A 13,392-nucleotide genomic window follows, 5' to 3' on the forward strand; every position below is an offset into this window, starting at 1 on the left:
CGTGGTACCGTCACTTTCTATTCGAAATAGCTCTTCGTATTTTTTATCTTCTCTGATCATTACAACTGGTTCGTTTTACTGCGTTAAAGGTCTCGTTCGGACTATCTCCGCGGAAACTTAACCTTTCTCAGTGTAACGTCTTACTTTTTCTTTTTTTTTTTGATAAAATTATATTTAGCAGTATATACTATTTCGCTCCTCCCTAGTTACAGGACTTCCCTGTCGACATGGCAACACCGCGTTCCAATCGAACAAGAATCCACTTCGAATATCGTAATATCGATGACGTTTTATTTGTTTATGTGTTACGCTTACCTTTGATTTTTGCCAATTTGGAGCACAATTTCAATATTTAGTCTATTATTTTTCGTTCTGCGCGAAGATTACTCACTTAACTTCACACTTTATGCGTTTGCTGTAATTGATTTACTCTGCATTTCGCGAAAAACAGGTTTAATGCAGGAGCAAAATACAATTAATATTCACACACTTAGCGCAACGTTGCCAGTCCCACAACAATTGCCATGGGATGATATAATTTATGAAAATAATATTGAAAAGAAAGTTGAAATTTTTAATAATTTAATTACAAGTTTATTTGATGTTCATGCACCTTTTAAAGACTCATTAGTAACCAAACCGAAAGCTCTATGGCTAACGGAAAACATAAAAGTGATTTTAAAACAAAAAGATCGAGCACTGCAAAAATTTAAAAACTCCAAACTTCAATTGGACTGGATAGAGTGCAAGCGTTTGAGAAATTTGGCGGTTGCCGCAGTCACACGAGAAAAGAAGAAGTATATAGACTCTTTTACGGGCAATACAAAGCAGCAGTGGAAAGCTCTGAAAAATCTTAGCATATGTCCCAATAAAAATAATGAAATACCTTCTAGTTTATCTGAACCTAATGATATCAACCAGTTTTTTGCGACGTTCTTACAACAAAAATCAAACTGTACTGGAAAAATTAACTTTTATGACAATAATACTTATGAAGACAATTTAAAATTTTCATTTAAAATGGTGAATGTACATAAAGTTAATAAAGTTTTTAATTCAATACAAAGCAATGCAACCGGTATGGATGAAATTTCACCTCTGATGTTAAAATAATGTAGTCCGTTTATTGATAAATATGTTACGTTTAAAAATCTACCCAGCAAACCTTGTGTTGCAAGCCTGCTTCATTTAGTACAGATTAATAAATAATGTTAAAAACCTACTTACCTTAAGTATTTCATATTTAAACATGATCAATTTTAAGATTCCTATTCCGGCTGCAGTATTTCTTGCTTACAATAAATTTGTGAAAATAAACCTTCAATAATTTCAAATTTCAATTTCAATTATTGGTTTTAACCAGGAAATTATTATTCACTTTTTATCACCTTCTAATGTAAAATAGTTTATGGTTTCATAGGCCGTTTCAAGACTTTGACGTTTATGACACTAATATGAAACCTGGGAGGCAAACATTGAAATTATTTATATTTGTACTGCATTGAGTTTTTTACGTTTAATAGTTTTTTTATAAAATAGTTATTGTTGTTATAAAATAGTGGTTTATATAACAGTTTTTATACAATAGTTTAATAGTTGTAAAATAGTTTTTTTTAGTTGTATTTTCCGAACATTTTGCTGTTGACATTGTATAGCTTTTAGCTGTTGAAGTTCTTTTCAACATTTTGGTGTTTCCATGTTGGGAGGAAGGCGTGAAAGCAAGTACCTCAAGGTCACAACGGTCTATTAGCTGTCATTATACGGAAGTGTCAGCCAGAGCTAGGCAATTTTTAGTTTAAGTACAAGTTGTATTAAATTGATAGATTTTTGTTAAGATCAATGTAAGATCATTATGTTGTTGTTTATTAAATAAAGAATTTATAAGACAGATTACTAGCGATTGTCTGTTTTATTTTTTAATAATGTTAGTATTCAATGATTAAAGAAATGCAAACAATTGTAATAATAATTAACTTATTTCTATAATTTGGTGATATAAATGAAATCACAAAAAACTTTGCAGAATGGTAAACCACTTTGTAAAGAGGCACATATGCATACCCAAACACACATAAACATATACACACATGGATTACATGCGTACAAATACAAATGAATATACATACACAGCTGATACCTCCTTATTTCAAGGTGTCAATTACAATGGCAACTACTGAATCTACAAACAAATTCATTGAACTAAATTATATTGGTAGTTTATGGTGACAGAATAGAAAAAAATGGCTATATAACAAAGGAGCACTAAATTAAATTAAAAAAAATTATTTTACTAAATATTATTTAGGAACCATATTCAAAAGGTAATGAGAGATAAAAATTATTAATAAAGATTGACCAAAACCAACTGACATCTTTAGGGGCAACTAAAAATTGTGATATATGAAACGAAAAAGAAGTTTGTAATAAACAAGATGGTCTATTGAGAATCGTCTAATAAACTAACTTGGTTATTATTTGTTCCTAGCTTTAACAAAAAGGAATAAATTTCACTTAGATGTTCTATATCTGATTTTGTGTTAATCACGTTGTCAGTTGTTGCAATGTGGGTCATTTCTAAAAAAAGTCTTCTCTTGTAAGATGTTTCTTTTTCAAGGATTTTGGCATCTGCAGAGTTCATTTTGTGATTGAGGGTGTGTACGTGGTTTGCTAGTGTGCATCTATCTGGATAAAGTCTACAGTCACTTTTATGTGTTATTATTCTATCCTTTAGTCGTCTAGATGTCTGGCCTATGTATTTGCCATTACAATCACTACATGGAATGCTATAAACCACATCTGAAATTTGATCTTGTGGGGTTGGATCTTTAAGTTTGGAAAAAATAGAATTTACTGTTATAGAGGTTTTATTAGTTATTTTAATATTCTCATATGATTTAAAGATTCTTGTCAGTTTTGGTGTCAGTTCTTGTATATAAGGTAACACACAATAATGTGTAGGAGTGTGATTGTGAACAGTGTATTGTGTGTTAGTATTTGTAGACGTGCCTACCGATATTGAGTTAATCGGAGTGAACTCTAATGGAGTATTGTACAACAGACCTTTAAGGAGAAGTGGTGGATAAGAATTATCTATAAAGAGATCATATAGTATTTTAAGATTTTTTTGATGGAATGATTTATCTGAAATTTTTTAAAACCCTATCTTTCATTTGTTTCACCAAGTTGATTTTAGTAGAATGTTTATGATATGACATATAATTAATTTATCTGCCAGAACTCATTGATTTTCTATACCAATCTACTGTAATGATGTTGTCATTAGAACGAACTAATCTAGTATCTAGGAAAGGAAGAGATTGATTTTCATCTTCTACTTCAATGGTGAATTGTATGTATGGATCATAGCTGTTAAAAATAAAAAGCAAGTCATCTAACATATTATGAGGTATAGCTAAGATCATATCGTCTACATATTTTTTTATAAAAAAAGGATTGAAAGGTAGTACAGGAATAATAATGTCTAGCAAGTCATCCATAACATATGCTGCAAAAATATGGCTAATCCTTGCACCCATTGGTGTTCCAAAAGTTTGTTTATAATATGTGTTGTCAAAAGAAAAATAGGTGTTATTAAATAAGAAAGTGATTAAGTTCAAAAACATATCTTTATTTATTGTACAATGTCTACTGATTTCTGGCCAATGTTTGTTTACTGATCTTAAACATGCTTCAAGATAAACGCTACTAAATAAAGAGATCACATCCAAACTACCTTATATAGTGTTACCTTATATACAAGAACTGACACCAAAACTGACAAGAATCTTTAAATCATATGAGAATATTAAAATAACGAATAAAACCTCTCTAACAGTAAATTCTATTTTTTCCAAACTTAAAGATCCAACCCCACAAGATCAAATTTCAGATGTGGTTTATAGCAATCCATGTAGTGATTGTAATGGCAAATACATGGGCCAGACATCTAGACGACTAAAGGATAGAATAATAACACATAAAAGTGACTGTGGACTTTATCCAGATAGATGCACACAGGGGCGTCATTTGATAGGGGGCAGGGGGGCATTTGCCCTCCCAACCCTGAAAATTACTGAAATTTACAAAAAATAGATCAATTTTGTATTATGTTTGCATATAAATGTATTGTATATATAATGCTTGCCCCCCCTATCAAAATTTCAAATGACGCTCCTGGATGCACACTAGCAAACCACGTACACACACTCAATCACAAAATGAACTTTGCAGATGCCAAAATCCTTGAAAAAGAAACATCTTACAAGAGAAGACTTTTTTTAGAAATGACCCACATTGCAACAACTGACAACGTGATTAACACAAAATCAGATATAGAACATCTAAGTGAAATTTATTCCTTTTTGTTAAAGCTAGGAACAAATAATAACCAAGTTAGTTTATTAGACGATTCCCAATAATACCATCTTGTTTATTACAAACTTCTTTTTCGTTTCATATATCACAATTTTTAGTTGCCCCTAAAGATGTCAGTTGGTTTTGGTCAATCTTTATTAATAATTTTTATCTCTCATTACCTTTTGAATATGGTTCCTAAATAATATTTAGTAAAATAATTTTTTTTAATTTAATTTAGTGCTCCTTTGTCATATAGCCATTCTCTCTATTCTGTCACCATAAACTACCAATATAATTTAGTTCAATGAATTTGTTTTTAGATTCAGTAGTTGCCATTGCAATTGACACCTTGAAATAAGGAGGTATCAGCTGTGTATGTATATACATTTGTATTTGTACGCATGTAATCCATGTGTGTATATGTATATGTGTGTTTGGGTATGCATATGTGCCTCTTTACAAAGTGGTTTACCATTCTGCAAAGTTTTTTGTGATTTCATTTATACCACCAAATTATAGAAAGAAGTTAATTATTATTACAATTGTTTGCATTTCTTTAATCATTGAATACTAACATTATTAAAAAATAAAACAGACAATCGCTAGTAATCTGTCTTATAAATTCTTTATTTAATAAACAACAACATAATGATCTTACATTGATCTTAACAAAAATCTATCAATTTAATACAACTTGTACTTAAACTAAAAATTGCCTAGCTCTGGCTGACACTTCCGTATAATGACAGCTAACAGACCGCTGTGACCTTGAGGTACTCACAGATCACCTACCTCCTCTAGATGTTCCACGATAACGCTTTGGTTAAATATGAAAAACAGCGCTCCATGCCGCTTGTATCGGAACTAATCCAAGCGGGAATTTCAAAATGTAATTTTGGTGGGAAGAAAATGTTAAATTAAAATATTTGTATAGTTGAAAAAAAATAATTTGCTTTTAAAATATGCAAATTATTTTTAATTTCAAATATACAAAATACCATTTGGGAAAAAATAAGACATGACAACGTATTTTTATTTATTTATTTAATACCAGCAAAACCACTTTGTATATACTTTTTTAAAAATCGTATCTTTACAAATGAAATTATTAATAGTTATCTTCCAAATTGAGTTCCAAATACTTCTACAAAAGGGTATCTCAAACGATTGAAACATTTGTGCATCTCTACTTGTTGAAGGACTTTCAACTAATACAAAAAATTAACATAATTGATTTGATAATAACCATGATTCATTTCACGTAAAATAATTTTTATTAATTATATATTTTCAGTAGGGGTTACTTACTTGGTGTTACATTCATTTGCTTCCCTACACCACTGTGACTGTGTCTTGTTCTCTATTAACAAATACTTGTTGAACTCACCATGCAAATGTAAGCTAGGAATTGGATCTTCCTAGTGATCTTCAAATCACATTCATTTTGTTTCAAAAACTGTATTTGAATCCATTTTATCTAAATCAGGATTTTTTTATTATTGCTAACAATCGGATAAACATTTTACTGACATAAAGATAACGCTGTGTCTAGGTACACGCTAACGTGTACGCAAATAAAAAAGTTAGGTACACGCGAATTAAAATTCATCAAGCCAGTGACGTCATTATTTAGCGTGCCCACCCAAGTAACAATTTGTCGACGCGACAACGTTGTCTACCGCGTGGCAACGTTTTGTTACAACGTTGTTATTGCCTAGAAGAAGACCCAATTCTGCACTAATTTGGTGGACGATTTTTGAGTTGTCTTGACGTTGCCTAGGCAACCTTAAGCGTTGCATAAGACAACTGAAGCGACTATAAAAAGTGCCTGCGTGCAATGGTTGCTCAAAGTGTCGGACTGATTATGTTTTTTTACCTATATAAAAAGTAAACTATTTTGACATCATATCAGGTATTTAAATTTATATTAATACATAAATAAGGACTTAAACAAAATTACCTGATGTGAAATTTATAAACGCATCTCAGATTACCGTCAAATATGGATATTCCACCTTTAAAAAACACACGCGCTCATTTTTATCACCTTTTTAACAAAAAATATGTAGATTTAAAAAATCTAATTTTAATATAAAAGCCAGAATTTATGTTAAAGATGTTTTGTATAAATTTAATGTATTGATGGTGCTTTTAAAGGTATTAGAAAATGCCTGCATTTTTTATATTTTGTGTTTTTATTTTCTTTACATCCCAAAAAAACCAAAATGGTGCATTAAACAACATTACCAATATTACTTAAAATATACCTTATTACCAACCATAGACGGATGAGACAACCGAGAAGTCCAATCGCCGACCGACCAAACACGGCCTGGACCGACTATCCCAACCACTTTAGAACGCACCCTCTTATTGGGTGACAGAGGTCATGTGACCAGTGCAATGAAGTGCATCATTCTCCTTAACAGCGTTGTCACATTTAGTAGATATCTACTGTTTTGGTATATTTTTGATATTATTTAAAAAATTCTAGTAGGCAATGTTTTTTATTAGATGTTTGGTATATTTCAATATTTTGTTATCACTACAATAAAATTTGCTTTTTAATAGTATTCACCCCATTTCTAAATTATTTTCGGACATTTTGTTACAATTTCCCAATGTCTTTACCGAAAATAAGATTCAGGACGTAGATGATGATAATAGATGAACAGAGAAATGAAACTGGTAAATACCAGATCTAAATAAGGAAATCTTCATATAATTGGTTTGGAGAATTTTCAAAATGATTGTAACGCTCGGTTTCATAATCAGTTTTTTAAATTTTAAGTAAGTTGGTACCTACCTTTATCACAATTCATATATGGGTAAATGTCAACTTTAAAGTGAACTTTACTTAATGTTTACTTTAAGTTGAATATGAAACCGGGCGATTTTGACAGGTAACCGTTAACACAGCTTTTACTGTATTTACAGGGCCTAAAAAGAATCTACTGATTTCTATTGATTTTTTGAAAGCAAAACTACTATCCGCTGCAAGATAATTCGGATGGAATTCAGACAAAATATGTACAAAAAGTACATATTTTGTCGGAGTTTCAACCAAATTATCTTGCAACGGATATAGTACTGAAAGAGTAAGAACTGGCCTGGCAACCCTGTCTAGCAAAGCTGATACAAAGGTTTAAGCTTATCAAATCTACTGATAAAACAATGGACAATGGAGAAACCAGCTAATAAAAAACAAATAAACAGGTTGTTAAATAAATCGAAAATTTCCAGCAAAATAAAATATAAAATAATAAGAAAAAAGTAAGGTTATAAAGTAAATTCTTTTTTTGCTCCTGAAGTTGCCGTAAATGTGTCACACATCTATAGATGCGTATAGATACGTAAAGGCCCTGGGGTCGTGAGAGACAACTACCTAGTCGGCCAGAAAACCCATGGGCGTAAATTAGTTTAGCATTATAACGTTTTTAAGTAGTTGCGATTGTTGAAAAAACTTAACTGTGATATGTAGTTGTCACAATAGTAATAACTTAGTTGCCCATATAACTAAAGATATTACTTAACGTTGTAACATCGTAATGTCAGTCGGGTTAGGGGTCGTTGGCCGAAACAACTGAAAGTCCACTGTGGCAACGTTATATACAGTGCATTTGTTTGTACTGACAACCAATGCGTCGAAAAATTGCTACTTGGGCAATGACTTTATATTTTGGTACACGCTATTTTGATATGTTTAGTGTTTGTTGTTTGTTTGATAGAAAACATTTTTATTAAGGAAAGTGGAAGGGAAGCAAAACTATTCAGATGTTTTTAACTTAATTGTAATAAAACAATATGTATACCTATATGTATATAAAAGTATATATTCAGGTTAGCAAAATAAATATTAGTTAACATGATATATAAAAAATACTGCTAAAATAATTTTTATACGTAAGTTAATTATACCAGTTTATATTGGTGTTTATTTTTCCTGTGGTGTTTATTTTTATTTATACAGAGAGTTCAACTTGTTACGATTTTAATAGAAAATTGGTTATAACTTTGTAAATACCCTGTATAACATAATAAACCTTTATATTTTGGTGATATGGATAGGAAAGTTAAGAAGATTTCGAACATAAAATAAAATATAGGGTGTTCCATTTAAAAAACATAAGTTTGGTCTGTCACTATATTATCGAACGCCCTGTAACATTCTAACTAATTTTAGTAATTTTGTAATATGAAGCTTAAAGTTTGCTAAAATTTTTGTTACTAACTTTTATTGCTATCTACTACTCTAGCGGATCTACTGAGTTTTATCACACTAATCAATCGCCCCGTATATTTTATCTTATTACTTCTGCTACCGTTAATCACGCATTTTTGTCTTTTATCTTTTTCATACTGTTTTAGAATGTTGTTAAACTCATTTAAAAAGAACTAAATAATTGTCCACACTCCATAGTTAATTAAAAAACACTAAACAAGTAAAAAATAAGGAAACTCTTTATAAATCAATATTAAAGTGTAAACATAAACGCGATTAGACAAATTCTAACCACACTCTGAGACTCGCGATACTAACAGATACTTAAATACCACAGCATACACGCGGCTCAAATTAGCGTGTACCAAAAAGCCCAGTCATAAGTACGCGCTAAATAATGACGTCACTGACTTAATGACGTTTAAGCGTGTACCTAACTTTTTTATTTGCGTACACGTTAGCGTGTACCTAGACACAGCGTAAAGATAAAGGCATACACTGACAATTGACAAATTATAATGACACTCAGACTCAGTGATATAGAAGAAATCTTCACTCCAGGTGCATGGCGACATCTCAAAAAACGTATCATTACTAAAAATGACATTTAGTTTAGGATGACCTTGAGATACCTGCGTGAAACATCTAAAGAGAATTAAGTGATCTGTGGAGGTACTTGCTTTCACGTAGAGTTGCACAAGTTTGACTTGAATGTTTGAACTTGACTTGAGTTTGACTTAATTTCAAGTCAAACTCAAGTCAATCCTTCTGACAAATATTTCAAGTCAAGTCAAACTGGTCAATCGTACAGGTTTGAAAATTCAAACTGTTTGTCAAACTAGTTTGAAAGAGTTTGAAAAATAATTTATTTAGTAGATATACTTTTTTGTCGAGATTGACATGTTAGTTGCCAATTAAGATAAGAAAATTAATAATACAATGAGTGCCACATAAAAGTGACTTAATACGGGAAGCGATTATAATTAAAATAGGGTCGTAAATTTAAATTTCTTGAAAATGATTCCTGAATGCTTAAACTGCTTGCTGGCAAGTTTCGTTTTATCCATATAACTTTTTTTATATCTGAGTGTTACTAGATTAAAACAAAGAATTCGTTGGATAGTTTTTTTTATCATACAAAGTGTAATTTAATCTACTTTGGGAGCGTTCAGGTTCAAGTATTACGTAACGCAAGTTGGGGGGGGGTTATATAAAACGTTACGGCGCGTTACACGGGGAGGGGGTAGGATGGTTCGAACAGCGCATTACGTAATAGTGATGTAACGAATGTCATTTTTTGAACATTCGCGAATACGAATGCGAATGCGAATATCTAATAACGACATTCGAGAATGCGGATGCGAATGCGAATGCGAATGCTCAGTTTTTTTTTAATTTGTTTTTATTTTTGAAATGTTTTCTAAATTTGTAATGAGAAGTTAATTGATATTTAGTGTAAATCAATCTGAATCTTAAGCTTTATTACATTATGCCAAATAATAAAACAACGTGAAGGCTGATAATCTGATTATACGAGGTTAAGTTACCTTTTTTTAATAAAAAAGATGAGAAAGAGAATAGATTTTGATTTTATTAATCTAACTTTATTTTCAAATTATTATTTCTCTAGAGTCAAAAATATCGATATTGTATTGATATCGTATCGAAAACCAATACGATACCGTTACAATACATACCTTAGCAATATTAATGTCGATACGATACTCATTATCTGAAATCAATACAATACTCTTGTATTGTCGATACGCTTGCCTCGATATTATTGAAAATATCGATATCGAGAAAAGAAAATAAAACGCCACAGTTGTTTGATTATATTTTGTGGAATAGGTATTTAGATCATAATTATTTATTACATAAAACTATAAGTGATCTGCAACCCAAGCATCAGCTGTTATAATATTAAATCATCTTGGAGGAGATTACTAACTCAGTGAGCTTTATTAGTGGACTGTTTAGCATAGGGTGAATTTAAAAATAGAATAAAAAAAAATAACAGTAAAAAAACCAGACCTTAAAGTAAATTGTAATAAAAATATTTCCTACCTTGTCATTTCTCGTTGCACAAGCTGGAGCAGGCCTGCTATTTTTCGTACTGCTATTGCTGAGTAGTATAAAGTATAAATCACTCGCGAGGACTATATTGAGTTTCTATACACTTTTCGGAATGATTGTAAGTGACTGTTAACCAAGAGAGTTGGTTGGCGAATTGTCTTTTTAAAATGAGGCGAGTAGGCAGGTAATTACATACAAAAAACTTTAAGGTTTTTACTTGAAAATAATGATAAAAATTAATACATACTCACTGAATTAGGTATTGGCCTACTCGTATATACGGGGTGTCCCATAATATTGAAAAGAAAATGAATTAAAATATTCTTTACAAAAACAAGAAAATTAAAAATTGTTATTCCTACTTATGTGGACGAACCACAACCGCCCACCACAATACGCAGTATTGTTACGGCTCAAAAGGCAAAGGACATAATTTTACTATAGAGCGTTTATATATACCACTATTAGTTTTCACTGTGGCCACTCTAACTATACCATCAGATCCAGGATGAACCTCAATTATACGGCCCAAAGGCCATTGTAGCGGGGGAATATTATTTTGGCGGATTACCACTAAGGTACCTAGTTGGACGTTTGGAGACGGAGAATTCCATTTAGCCCTTTGATGAAGAGTTTGGAGGTACTCCTTAGACCACCGTTCCCAAATCTGTTGGTGCAACTTATTTAATAATTGCCAACGATTCAACCGATTGTGCGGAACATCGAGCAACGTTTCTTCGGGCGGAGCACTCAAAGGCTCCATGGTCAAAAAATGTCCTGGAGTTAACGCACTAAGATCGTTTGGGTCTGAACTTAACGGGCATATTGGCCTCGAATTCATGATGGCCTCAATTTGAGAAAAAATAGTATATAACTCTTCAAAAGTTAGTACTTGTTCTCCAATTGTGCGAATTAAATGACCCTTTACCGTCTTAATATTAGATTCCCATAAACCTCCAAAGTGTGGAGAAGAAGGGGGAATGAGATGCCATTGAATAGATTCATGAGAAGCAGCTTGTGATGCCAATCTGTTAAGTTCTGCTCTGGCTCCAACAAAGTTAGTGCCATTGTCACTATAAACATGTTGACATCGGCCTCTACGACTGACAAATCGCTTAAACGCAGCTAAAAACGCGTCAGTGGATAAATCAGATACGAGCTCTAAATGAAGAGCTTTTGTTGAGAAACAAATAAAAAGCGACAAATACGCTTTAAGAGTTTGAGACTTTCGAAGTTTGGAAGCTCTTATAGGAAAAGGGCCCTCAAAATCAACTCCAACATTACTGAAAGGTTTTAGTTGAGATATTCGAGCTAGCGGTAGATTTCCCATTAACGGAACTGGAGACAAAGGATTCACCTTAAAACATTTAACACATTTAGACAGTACTCTACGAATGGCTCGTTTGGAAGATATAATCCAAAAACGCTGAGAAATTAGGTATTGAACAGTTTGAAGCCCGGCGTGTAGATATTGCAGATGAGTAGATTCAATAATCATATCAGTTAATTTACAACTGTTAGGAAGTAATGCCGGAAATTTGCGATCATACGAAATGGGCGCATTAGCTAGGCGACTACCTACACGTAGAATTCCCTTTGCATCGATAAAAGGTGAAAGCTTTCTTAAATTTTTTGGAAGCAGCTGTTTATCTTGGATAAAATTTATTAAAGTATTAAAAAAGATCTGCTGTGTTCGTTTAACAAAAACCAGTAAGGAGTTATGTTGCTCCAATAAACTTAAACAACCTATTTCCAGATTACCATATCGGTTTTTGGTTACATAATGGAAAAAACGAATAATGTAACACAAACATCGAACACACCTATTTAAAGACGAATGACGATCCAATAAAATATCTAAAAAATTATTGGGAATTTCAGCAATCAATGCGACAGTCCGCACTTCCAAATTTACATTAGTAGACTCCTTTGAATTAAGTTCAAAGAACGTTAGCGGATCAGATTGTAAGAAGGTTGGCCCCACCCACCATTTGGAACAGTTAATTAACTCAGAGGGTAAGCAACCCCTTGAACCAATGTCAGCAGGATTTTCTTCAGAAGGAACATAGTGCCAACATGAAGAAGTTACTCGATCCTGCACAAAAGCTACTCTATTGCTCACAAAAGTTTTCCACTGATGAGGGGAAGATTGTAACCAACGTAATGTAATAGCAGAATCAGAATAACAGTATATTTCCTTGATTTCTACTTTATCTTTAATAACAGAAGAAACAAAGGAGACTAGTCGAGCCACTAAAACCGCAGCAGACAATTCTAATCTGGGAATAGTAAGTCCCTTATTAATGGGTGCGACCTTAGATTTAGCTATAACAAAAGAAACAAAAGGTTGGCCTGAAGGTGATAAGCATCGAAAGTACAAGACAGCGCAGTAACCTTTCTCGCTAGCGTCACCAAAACAGTGAACTTCTAAGCGTAAAATATCGTCAATTAATAAACGACGAGGTAAATTTAATTTACTCAAATATGCTACATCATCAATGTATTTTTTCCACAAACGGATAATTTCTTTTGATGGAGCATCATCCCAACCAATCTTTTGAGTCCATATTCTTTGAATAAGGTGTTTAATTAGAAATGTTATTGGAGATAAAAATCCAAGAGGATCAAATATTTTTGCTAAATTGGACAAAAGATGACGTTTTGTACAAGAAGAGTCTAAAACTTGAACTTTAAAAGCAAATGTATCCGAAGAAGCGTCCCATTCCAACCCTAATACT

The 13,392-nt window shown here is 32.1% G+C and overlaps 1 protein-coding gene and 1 long non-coding RNA gene across 2 annotated transcripts in view; both read left to right on the plus strand.

The window, feature by feature from the left end:
* The window catches only part of LOC114346228 (protein glass-like), an 898,758-nt gene that overhangs the window by 537,201 nt on the left and 348,165 nt on the right, over positions 1-13,392 (plus strand). The window lies entirely within an intron of this gene.
* The window catches only part of LOC126885142 (uncharacterized), a 53,585-nt gene continuing 47,588 nt past the window's right edge, over positions 7,396-13,392 (plus strand). Inside the window, exon 1 of the long non-coding RNA XR_007698300.1 lies at positions 7,396-7,634. This is a non-coding gene — a long non-coding RNA (uncharacterized LOC126885142). The remainder of the gene's footprint in view (positions 7,635-13,392) is intronic.

Source organism: Diabrotica virgifera, chromosome 5 (assembly GCF_917563875.1).
Source record: "Diabrotica virgifera virgifera chromosome 5, PGI_DIABVI_V3a".
Lineage (NCBI taxonomy): Eukaryota > Metazoa > Arthropoda > Insecta > Coleoptera > Chrysomelidae > Diabrotica > Diabrotica virgifera.